General features: G+C 48.3%; 1 protein-coding gene across 2 annotated transcripts in view; it reads right to left on the reverse strand.

Moving 5' to 3' along the window:
- Positions 1 to 12,299, reverse strand: part of XKR6 (XK related 6) — a 294,250-nt gene that overhangs the window by 155,494 nt on the left and 126,457 nt on the right. The gene's annotated exons all lie outside the window — the stretch shown is intronic.

Here is a 12,299-nt window from a genome sequence, read left to right on the forward strand (position 1 = left end):
CACCCAGAGACAAAGCCCCACCCACCAGAAGGACAGGAGTCAGCCCCACTTTCCAGTGGGCAGGCATCAGTCTCTCCCATCAGAAAGCCTACAGCAAGCCCCTGTACCAACTTCAGCCACAAGGGGGGCAGACATCAGAATTAAGAGAGGCTACAACTCTATTGTCTGAAAAAAAAAAAAAGGAGACTACACCAAAAACCCATAAAAATGAAAAGGCAGAGAACTATAACTCAGATAAGGGAGCAAGAAAAAACCCAGGAAAAACAGCTAAGTGATCTAGAGATTTTCAGCCTCCAGGAAAAAGACTTTAGACTGATGATGCTGAAGATGATGCAAGACATTGGAAATAAACCGGAGGCAAAGATGGATAACTTACAGGAAACACTGAGCAAAGAAATACAAAATGTAAAACTTAAGCAAGCAGAGATGCAAAATACAATAAGGGAACTAAAAAAAAAACTTTTTGTAAAAAGTCACTTGAACCCAGATGTCCTGACCACCAGGTCACTGGCCTGATCTTTACACCACCAGCTGAGGAGTGATGGTGCCACAGACACTGGGAAGAGACACAGACCGGATCAGACCAGCAACTGGGTAAGAGTCTCACTAGTCTTGTGACCTGGTCTCTGCCTCTCTGAGATTCAATTTTCTAAGCTATAAATTGAAGTTAAAACACAATAATGAAGTAAAGTGCCCCAAGCACTGAGCAGGTACCTGATGAAAGCCAGAGGAGGGTAGTAAGGATGGGTCCAGTTACGTCCAGCCAGGACCCAGGGCCTCGGTCAGCATGGTGTTTGCTGCCCATGAGCAACCTCTTGTGAGCTTACCCAGGACAACCTCACCTCCCAGCCCCTTGGGGTGAGGAAGGTCAGTCCTTGACAAGTCAGAGTTGGACTCTCTTGCTGCTCCAAAGAGTGGAAAGTTATGTCCAGTGGCCAGGACATCCATGTTGCAACGTGAGTGGCCAGAGCACAGGCTTAGGGCCCAGGGGTCTCAGCGCAGCCTCTCTCACGGTGTAACCATGGGCACGTCACTGCATTTCTTTCAGCACTACCTAGAAACTATGTGTGGTGATGGACTCCCCACTCAGGGTGGTTAAGAGAGTTAGATGGAGTCCTGAGCTTCGAGCATGTGCACACAAGAGGGGTCGGTAAGGTTATCCCATTTAAGAAGCACGATGGAGAGCTTCCTAGAAGATTCTGGGGGATGTCCAGGGCCCACAAGTGCAGGAAGGAGAATGTCTGGGGGCTGACTGTGTGCCCAAAGTGGAGACAAGAAGAAGAGCCAAGGAGGGTCCTGCCTGCAAGTGACCTGCCCCCATGCTCGATGGCAGAACAGTCACATGGCTGCTGAGGGTGAGCTGCAGGATGAATGTGTCCCCCCCTCTCCCGGAAATGTACTGAAGCCCTAACCCCTAATGTGACTGTATCTGGAGGTGGGGCCTTTAGAGGTACTTAAGGTTAAATCAGGTGATAATAGTGGGGCCCTGAGCCATGATGAGTGGTGTCCTTATAAGAAGAGGAAGAGACACCAGGAATTTGTGGATAGGAATTTAGGGTCCACCATGCATGCGGACCCTAAATGCAAAGGAGAGCGGTTTCACCAGAAACCATCCCTGCCGATACCTTGATCTTGGAATTCCAGTCTCCAGAACTTCAAGAAAAAATGAAAGTCTGTTGTTTATTTTTTTTTTTAATTTTCTAACTTTTTTTTTTTTTTTTTTTTGCTTTTTAGGGCTGCACCCACGTCATATGGAAATTCCCAGGCTAGGGGCCAAATCAGAGCTACAGCTGCCAGCCTACACCAGAGCCACAGCAACGTGGGATCCGAGCTGTGCCTGTGGCCTACACCACTGCTCACAGCAATGCTGGATCCATAACCCACTGAGTGCGGCCAGGGATCGAACCTGAAACCTCATGGTTACTAGTCGGATTTGTTTCCGCAGCGCCACAGCAGCAACTCCTCAAAGTCTGTTGTTTAAGCCGCCCAGTCTGTGTTACTCTGTCATGGCAGCCAGAGCTGACCAGCAGGATATCACTAGCCCCAAGTCATCTCTCTGCTCATAATCCTAGGAGTCTCTGCCCCCCTACCCCCCTCACTGCGTTCCACCCATGCCAGTCCTCTCTCCAGCCCCTCCCAGTTTAGCAGGCCCCACCTAGCACGGCAGTGTCCACCAGACACATAACGTTAGCCACAAATGCCAGTCTCAGATGTAACTATTTTCACACTATGTACTTTAAACTGACATTCCACATATGTAAATTTAAATCTTCTAATAGCCATATTTTTAAAAAGTTTTTTAGAAGATGAAATTAATTTCCTTTAACTCAATATATCCAAATATTATTGTTTTGCTATGTAACCAACATAAATTTTTGGTTTATAAAACCAAAACTTACCTATGAGCTATTTCACATTCTTTTCTTTCATTCTAAGTCATTGAAATCTGCTGTGCATTTCACACTTGCAGCACATCTTAGTGTGGACATGCCACGTTTCCAGTGCTCAGTAGCCACACGTGGCCAGCGGCTACTATGCTGGAGGACAGGCCTGGAGAGCTGATCCAATCTCCTCCATCAAAGGTCTCCTTCTCATGAGGCCCAAGCTGATCACTATACCTAATAAACCCCTCTGTCCCAGTCCATTCGGCCTACTATAACAGAATTCCTCAGATGGAAGGGCTTATCAACAACTGACATTTACTTCCCACAGCTATGGAGGCTGGAAGTCAAGATCAAGGTGCTGGCCATCTTCTCACAAGGAAGAAGGGGCCAGGGAGCTCTCTGGAGTCTGCTTTATTTATTTTTTTATCTTTTGGCCTTTTTTAGGGCCACACCTGTGGCATATGGAGGTTCCTAGGCTAGGAGTCCAATCAGAGCTACAGCTGCTGGCCTATACCACAGCCACAGCAATGCAGGATCCGAGCCACATCGTCAACCTACACCACAGCTCATGGCAAAGCCAGATCCTTAACCTACTGAGCGAGACCAGGGATCGAACCTGCCACCTCATGGTTCCTAGTCAGATTTGTTTCCGCTGCGCCACGACAGGAACTCCTGGGGTCCGTTTTATAAAGGACACTAATCCCATTCATGGGGGCTCCACCCTCATGACCTCATCACCTCTCAAAGGCCTCACTTTCAGATAGGGCCACCTTGGGGGTTCAGATTTCAATATATGGATTTGGGTGGACCCAACATTTAGTCTAGAGCATCCTCCATAGAGTAACACAGGACTCCACACAGAAGCATTCTGCATAACATCCAGCTTGTCCTACAAGCTTTATCAATGTTAGTTCCTAGTATTAAGTGTTATTATTATTATTAGTTAGAAGCAAACTATTTCTCTGCCAAGTTCCATAAAACCTAGTATGATTGAAAGAAACTGAATTTGGATTTCCATGGCCCATGTTTGAATCCCCACACTAGGACTCACTTACTGTGATCCCAGAGGTCCATTATCCTAAGACCCACTTTTACCATCTGTTAAATCAACAGAGTAACACCCAGGTATGCGAGAGAATAAAACAAGATGACAAATGTGAAAGTGCTGGCAAAGCAGAAATAGTTGTGAACTATGACCCTCATCTACAACTCCAAAATCCAAGAAGCTCGAGATACCAGAAGTTTTTTCATAGTTCCTGGCAGGGATATCTCCCCTTGACTGATAGGAGGTTCTTTGTAACCTTACGTGTGTGCATGTTCTCATTCTTTGCTTTGGAAACTCACAGGTTTCATTGCAGGTGCTGCCTGAAACCTCACACTCAGAGTCGTGTAAAATACACACATGCAGAAGTCACCTTTTGAACCCCCCCAAACTGAATCCGAAACACAAATGGCCCCAGCATTCTGGACAGGGGATTATAGACTGCACCCCCCCCTCCCCATATAAACCATTTATCTTTGTCCTCAAAGAATGCCAGGAAGGGAGAGTGGGAGGAAGCTGAGTGGCTCCGGGTGGGTGATGGCTTGGTATGTCACTGCACCAGGCAGCAAGCACCCCAAGGAGGAGGTGACCTTCGAGGCCCAGTCCTCCTTGGGTCACCTTTGGCTGAAGCTGCTAGAACAGCCAAAGAAGGAGCCTGAGGCTCTGTGTCCCCCCAGCCCCCTCTATGAAGTAGGAATCCTCCGCTGTCTTCCCAGCTCCAGACCGAATCTGGGCACAGATTCTGGTCCCCATGGCAACCGCTCCAATCTGTGTCAATGCGAAAAAACGCAGTCTGCTGCTGCTAAAATTAAAGGAGGGGGGAACCCTTGCACGCTCAGCCTTTTCTGCTCCTCAGAAGCAGGACCCCAGGGGATGCACAGGAGAGAAGTTGAGCTTGGAAGCAGCCTGAGCATTCAAGAGCACTGGCTCCAGCTGGCCCTGGGACAGTGTGGAGAGCGCTTGCCCTCAGGTGCAAGGGCCTCACCCTTGACCTTATTCTTGACCCCAAGCCATTCCAGATACTGTGTTGCCAAAGCTCTCTGGGGAAATGTATTTTGCAACCTCTCTTGGTACCTTACTCTAGGATTTACTGAGTCTTACTGAGTCTACTTGGAAGATAGACCTATTTTTAAAACTTCATTTGTGAGGATAAAGTAGGGGAGGGAATTCCAGAGGGAAAGGAGAACTGGCACATACTGAGTTTCTTACTATGCACCCCAAGCCCTTATCAACATCATCAACTTCATGGGTACCATAAGTCTGTGGACTGGAGTCACCATTTCACAGATGAGGAAATGAAGCCCAGAGAGCTCTCATAAATGTCCCCACCCTGGTCCTGCTTACAAGCACTCTCGCCTCAGAGTCAGCAGTGTGTATTTCTCTCCTCCACCCCCAAGATCCCCAAATGAAGAAGTTTCGTATGAGAGGAAGTCTGATACCTGGCAGTGCTTTAGGGTGGGATGCATATTGGGCCAGACAGCGGTACAAGCCCATTGGCCTTCCATTCTGGCTATCTGGCCCCTTTGAAGCTGTTCCTCATTTACTGTCCAGCTTCCCACCCTGCTTCCAGGTCCTAGAGCCTCCCTGTTTTCCTGGCCTAAAGATCTCCCCACCTCAGGTCCTCTGCACCTGCTACACCCTTCTTGGAACACACTTCCCTTAGCTCAACACGTGCTGGCTACCACCTCCTCTAGCAAAGTCCCCACCTCGGTGTCTTCTGACAGAGCCCCTGCTTATTTTCCCCCAAATCCAAGGGCCCACTTAGACACGGCACTGATGGGAGTCACCCAGCTTTGCTGGCCCAGGGTCCCCTGTGCCTGACAGAGGCTGCCCCAGATGAGGGGCATGGGCTAGTCACAGTAGCAATCGGGAAGATCCTAGCATTTGGCCATTTGGAGCCCATCTGGAGGTTCCTGGCATGCCAAAGATTCTGAGTGAGGAGGGGGACACCTGTTCAGCCAGCCCTGCATGTGGGATCAGAGTGGACACCCAGCCTTTCTATCCAGCCCCCAAAGCATGGGGGCTCTGTCCCCATGGCAGCCTACTGCAACCGACCCTGGCTGATGGCCAAGGCAAAGAGACCCGTGCGCCACAAAAGGACCACAGGGGAGAATGAGCAAGGCAGAGAAACAGGGCACCAGTGGACCTTAAAACTCTGACCATTCTTCAGCCCTGAACACTGCTCCTTCAGGGGCCAAGCCCCAGCCCCCTCCACCCTGCCCCCAGGGAGAGACCTCCTCCCCTGCAGAAAAACTGACCTCTGAGCAGACACCCAGTGTATACAGCTGTGCGAGGGTGGCTTCTCCTTGCTGGTCAGCACCCACAGAAGGAAGGGGCAGGGGGATATGACCTAAACATGTATCGGCAAGGGAATAAAGGGATAAATCCTGGTGCATCACCAAATAGTTTGATTACGATTACATCAAACAAAGGAATAAATGCAGTCTTTAAAAATAAGGAAGTAGATCTGTATTTCTGATTTGGGATATGGTCATGGTGAGAAAAGCAGGTTGCAGATGATATGTCTCCTATCATGCTATTTTTGTGAAATAAAATCTGTGTCCTATATATGAGTTTGACTAAACATAAAGAGTCTGCAAGTCGATGCCACATCAGTAGTTAATAGCTGTCACCTCTGGGAGGGGATGGGGGCCTGGAGCAGGGAGAGAGGCAAGGAACAAAAGGGAGAATGTGGTTTTACTTTATACATTTTTTTTTTTAATTTTGTTACAAAACCAAGTAACATTTTGTAATTAAAAAAACCAATAAAGTTAAAAAAATAATCCAAAAGGTACCCAAAATACCCCCAAAGAAGTGCACACTTGAGATCAGCACCCTTCCTAAAGCAAGCAATACCCTGAAATATTTGCAGAAACTCACATCAAAAAGCAAGAAAAACTACCCACTTGCTTTTTTTTTTTTTTTTTTTTTTTTTTTAGGGCTGTGCCCATGGTATGGGGAGGTTCCCAGGCTAGGGGTGGAATCAGAGATGTAGCCACTGGCCTACACCACAGCCACAGCAACACCAGATCCAAGCCTCGTCTGCGACCTACACCACAGCTCAGGCAATGCCAGATCTTTAACCCACTGATCAAAGCCAAGGATCAAACCCGCGTCCTCATGGATACTAGTCAGATTCGTTTCAACTGAGCCATGACGGGGACTCTGACTTGCATTTTTTTAATTGACATTTTGTTGTTGTTGTTGGTCTAATTAGAAGAACCCAGCCTCTTCCGTCATTTTTGTCCCCATAATAAGACAGCTTTCCTAGCAAACTAACAAAAAGAGGTCTCTTCTCACACAATTTGTCCAAGCTACAGCATATGCCAAATCAGGGATTTGTCTCTTTATAAGAAAGGACAGATTTTAGGACGAAGGTAAGGAAAGAGGAAAAAAGAAATCAGAACATGTCAAAAGAGATATTGCTTGCAATTCCACTGACCTGATTATTGGGCTCATTTTAGCAGTTTAACTATTAATCTGTTTCTCCCAGAAGAATGTAATGATCAAACCTTTGGAGATGTAAAGGCAGCGTGTGCCACTGGTTCAAGTCTGTGTCCAGCTCATCGTGCTGATGACGAGCTAGGCAGCCCTCCCTGGCTGCTCTCCAGAGCCATCCGCACAACCCACTCTGTGCAGCTGCCCGGCCAAGAAGTCTCTGCTGAGCACTGGCTCATGCCAGGAAATAATATGGGGGAGGAGACAGACAGCCCCAGCCCCACAAAATATAGTCGGAAAGAGAAGAAGCCAGAGGGAACCTGGAGAGACCAGTTTTGTGCAGTTCACGCCAGCCTCTCAGGCACTGTTGGCTCGTTCGTGTTGCCCAGCTCTTTGCAGAGGAGAATAGAGCTATTTTCACCCTCCTTTTACAAACAAGGAAACTAATCCATGTAGATTAAAACAAAAGAATAAACAGGACCTATCGATGGCACATAGTCGTGAAGGAAACTCAGGGGCTGGTAGCTACTTGGGATGAAGCTTTCCAAGGCAAAACTTTTGGTAAAGCTGACAGCACTGAGTTCAGGTAAAAGTAACAGAGGGAACTTCTAGGGTACCAGGAGAGGTAGCCCCTACTTTCTAGGCTATCTTCCTCAAAATGGCACAGTTTCAGTGCACAAAAGGCCAAATTCTGAAAAACCTAAGATTTCTGAGAAAAGCGAAGGTGCCAGAGAAATCCAGAAGACAGACTTTAACTTTAGCATGACCTCAGGTTCCTAATGCATTAATGACTCAAATGGAATAAATGTATTCCTGCAGGGGCAGAATTACTCAGTTATCTGTGATCCAATGTCAAATAGGTTATCCCTTGATTAAGGTCCTAACATGGATGAGAGTTTTATTGAAATGATTTCCATTATCTGCACAGCAGTTCATCACAAATATATTTGGCCCAGTGTATTTCAAATATGATTTGATCACTCACCAAAATTGTGGGCATTTAACTCATTTTAATAGAGAAATTAAATGCATCTGCCTTGCTTCCTGTCCTGGGGCTGCTCCATCGCAGGAATTCCCACGTCAGCAGGCTCAGACGAGCCCTTGGTGGCAGCTTCGCCGAGCCTAGATTCTCTCTCTTTTCCCCACAGCCCTCCACCCGGAGTTCTGACCGTCAAGTTGAAAAGGAACCTTACAATCAAAGAAGATGTAAACAAGAATAAGCCCTGTCGGCTTAATGGAGAGAGAGGAGCTTTAATGTGCATTAATTAGTAGAGGACTTAACTTTGCAATAGTTCATTAGGAGTAAATGTTAGTCCCACTGTTTCCCCCAGTGCCACTCGGCCTGTAGTCTCATTGCCTCAGTCAAAGGTGGCAGAAGCACAAGCTCCTTGTCCTTCAAAACCAAATGGGGCACCAACAGGCCAGAGAGGCTGTGCACAGTTCAGGGAACCCACTTAAGGATGCTCCTGCCTGCCTGTTCTCTTTGCTAAGACCTGGAAAGAATGACGGCCAGGGACCCCAGGTGGAGGGGAGCCAAAAGTCAGATCAGGGCACTCTGGGCTCTGGAGATAGCTCCTTCTACCTCTGGAACGTGCCACTGTGTTCCAGAAGAAGGAAATTTGAGGAGAGGATTTTTCTGAACACAGAAAGATGCCACAGTGGGGGTGTCTGCAAAACCCAGCTTCCCTCTCTGTAAGATCTCACTAACAACTCGGAATCCAGAACCTGTCACCATGGTGTTGCAGGGCTCAAACAAGAAAATGCAAGCAGTTCACACCGTGTTGTAATGCAGGAGAGAGAGTCCAGCAAGGCTTAGTTTAAACAGCTGGTGAATAAAAATCTGAGCTGAGATCAGGTGGGTTCCACCTACAGAAAGGGCCCTGGCCCCAAGATTGACCCCCCCCCCCCGCCAAGTTCCCCTCTGCCCTTGGCGCCCCAGCTTTCCTGAGTCCCTCTGGATTGGGACACTCTGCCAAGATGTGACAAAACCCAGGATTTACTGGACAGGGTTTGGGCCATGCAGCTACTCTGATAACTCAGGATTCAAAGACTGAAAAGGAGCTGGAGAAGCTAGAAAGGATAAGAGTGGGTCCCTGGGGGGGGGGGGCGCTTTGGAAAATGTCTATCCAGCTTCGCATCAAAAAGATGAGCAAGTAAAGCTAAGCTTCCTGCCCACCGCTCTTTCTACTAAGCAGGGGGCGGGAGACATCCCCGGCTTCCCAGGCTTCCTGGGTTCAGAGTTTCAGATCCTTCGCCTGTCCCAGCGGGCACATGCAGGCTGCCACCACAGAACAGGCCACTCTCGGGACCTCCCTCTTTGAGACCTGGTGGTGGTAGAGGGGAAAGCCCAGTTGCCTCTGCACCCTGTTATCCCTGCTCCTCCTGCAAACTCCCCCTCCCTGAGGGCCCCACCTCAGCAGGGGGTGCACAGGCCTGAACTGTGGGGTTTGAGGACTGCAGCCTCCTCCCTAGGACTCAGGCTTTATTTACATGTTTTTATTGCATTCCCCAGTGAGCTCTCCCCAAAATAGCTCAAAGCTTTCTTTCCCTTTCCACCTGTGTGGGCTTCCCTTTCAGGGCCTGGGGATGTTTCTATGCAGGAAGAGAGCCAGGAACTTGCTCAAAGTTAACAATTTGAAAACAACCTAAGTGTCCGAACAAGAAGGGAAGGTTTAGTATTGATGAGCATGCTGGTGAACTGTCCTAAAAGTCATTATGAAAAACATAACCACAAGGGAAAGTGGTTTGAACATAATAAGAAGATGAACACAGAATTATATGCCTACTATGATTACAACTACATAATTTAATTCTTGTCAAGATATGCAGAAATATATATATATTAATATAAAATATATATTTTAAAGATTTTTTTTTTAAAAAAAGCTCCTTTAATAACATATTACTTTTACAACCAATAACATTGAGAAAGTAAAGAGTCTGGCACAAAAAGGGCCTCAGTGGGGGTCCCTAAGTCCCAGCCCCTAGTCCTGTCTCTGTCAGGTCTCACTACAGGTCCTTGCACGGGCCTCTCTGAGCCTCAGTTTGCACACATACACTGAGTAATAAGTAACACAGTGTAACTGCCAGCCTATCTTCCAGTTCTGATTTTCTACAGTTGGCCCACCCACAAACAGTGCTTACTGACCTAATTAAACTATGGTTTCAACCATCAGTATTTACCAAACCAAGGGAGTTGGAAATCTGGCCAGAACACCATCTGTGCGCACTGCCCTCAAGAGCTCAGAGCAATTGGCCACATCCGATTGCAGCCGTGCTTGACTTTGCTGCGCACAAACAGAGGCTACTATCTTGCTTCAAGCCTCAATCACTCAGCACTTCCCAGAATTTAGGTAGCATTGATACTATCATTTAAAAATAAAGCTCTCCTGTCTCTAAGAGGTACACTATTTACCACAGAGCATATCCCAACTGGGGGGGGAGAAAAGAAAATATTTATTCAGAAAGTTCTGCATGTTTACATAGCACCTCACGCTAATGAAACATCTATCCGGTCTTAATGGTGAGATGAAGGTGTAAATTTAGAACTCCACCCACCAGCCTGGTGGATTTCTGATTCAGTCCAAGTCTGTTTGAAATAAGTTTCCAGACTTCACCAGCTTTCAGAGTTAATGTGTGGGTTTTATTTTCTCCCTTTTACAAAGAGGCACTTGCCAGTAACAGTTTAGCTGTTTCCCAAGGCTCAGAGAAGGTTCTCCATTTTTTTCCGTCAGTCCTGGGACTGCTGCCAGCTTCATAGGAAGGGGGGTTACTCACACCCCAGATGGAAGAGAATTGTAACATCCTTTGTCTTCTCACAAATTTATAATAGGTCAACTCCTAAGGAAACACTGGCTTACGCTATGCAATAAAGTATCTGCTCAATAATGGAATCCGCAAGATACTCATCCTCTATCTCTGAGGCAAATCCCAATTTCCTGCACCTCAGAAACAAGTCCTTGGGGTCTAGTGCCCCCAGCTGCACCCTAAACTGCTTCTCATCTCCCAGTTCTGGCCCTGTGGGGGCTAGCCTCACTGCTCCATCCCCACCCTCCTCTGTCCCCCGTCACCTTCTTCTCCTGCTTCCAAGCTCTCCTTTCTGGCTTTCCTGAGCCTCAGGCACTGCCTCCCTATCACCCTAGAGCCACCTGTATGAAGCTCCATGAGCACCAGTGCTTGCTTCGCCCCAGGACCTTTACAAGTTGACCTCCAGGAGCCCCTGTGCCAGGTGAGCTATTTAAGGGCAGAGGCCACGTCTTCCCATCTCTATATCCCTGGCACAGGCCACATTCATTCTTTGACTCAACAGGTATTTGTGGCACACCTGCCCAGTGTTGCCAGGTGCCAGGTGGCACTGTTCCTGCGCTCAAGGAGCCCACAGCCCTGGGCAGGGGAGCTGGCCCAATGACAGTGCCTAGCACATGTGTGTTAGATGTGAAGGGGGTATGTATACTGCATTAATCCTCAAAGCCATCCCAAGGGAAGAGCTAGTTTCCCTCATTTTACAGAATGACACTGGCCGGGGCGGAAGCGGGGGAGGGGCCAGTGATAGAGAGGGGGGCACCAGGGTGGATGAAGACCCAGCGTGGGGCCCAGGAAAGAGTCCACCATAACCCCTCCTAGAGGGGAGGGAGAGAGGCCAGCCACTGGGTCAACTGTCCCTAGGGCAGCCAGCAAAGACTGCTCCTCGAAGACTCCCATCCCCGGGGCAGCCAGTGTGGACCTGGGAGCAGCAGCAGCCTCCATCATCCCCCCACCTCCCTCACACCTGACCTCACACTGCATCTTCTACAGAAAGGCTTATTGGGCTTGACTCAGCTCTCACCCCTCTGCCGTTTACATCGTGCCCACGCTCTAGAGCTCTCAGCTACTCAGTCTTCCCCAGTCCAGCTGTTGTGTCAAGATGTCACTTCCATGGGCAGGCACTCCGCACGTCTGGTATTTCCCAAACTGCAACCCACTTGGGGGTAGAATTAGGGGCAGAAGCCAAATGGGTTTTAATGTCCTTAACCCAGGCTCTCGCCAACACACTGCCTTGGTGGTTTATAAATGTTTGCATAAATAAAAGCACTTGAGCAAGAAAATCACACTGCAGATAAACACGGAGGCTGAACCTGGCTGACCTGTGGAAGACTCTGGAAGTCTGAGCACTAAATAGCCAGGGCCCAAATCCGGCTGCAGATACACTCAGCACAGTAGGGGCTCTAGCAGTGCTAGCTGTCATCATCGGTATCTGTCACCGTCAGCTTTGGGCCGAGGCGGGTGTCAGAGGTGATGGAGGTGCTCGTCAGAGCTGTGGCCTGTCATTATTATTGCAGTCGCTGAAAAGGACCCTAACGGGATAAGACACTGTATGCCGCCCAGCCCTCATAAAGGCAACCCGAGACAGACACATCTGAAATGCCAGAAAGAGGAAAAAGCTTTCAGTGGCATCA

This window comes from Sus scrofa, chromosome 14, assembly GCF_054392235.1.
Source record: "Sus scrofa isolate SSC_HxYL_T2T_F1_AM1 chromosome 14, Sscrofa_HxYL_maternal_Yorkshire_Landrace_v2.0, whole genome shotgun sequence".
Classification (NCBI taxonomy): domain Eukaryota; kingdom Metazoa; phylum Chordata; class Mammalia; order Artiodactyla; family Suidae; genus Sus; species Sus scrofa.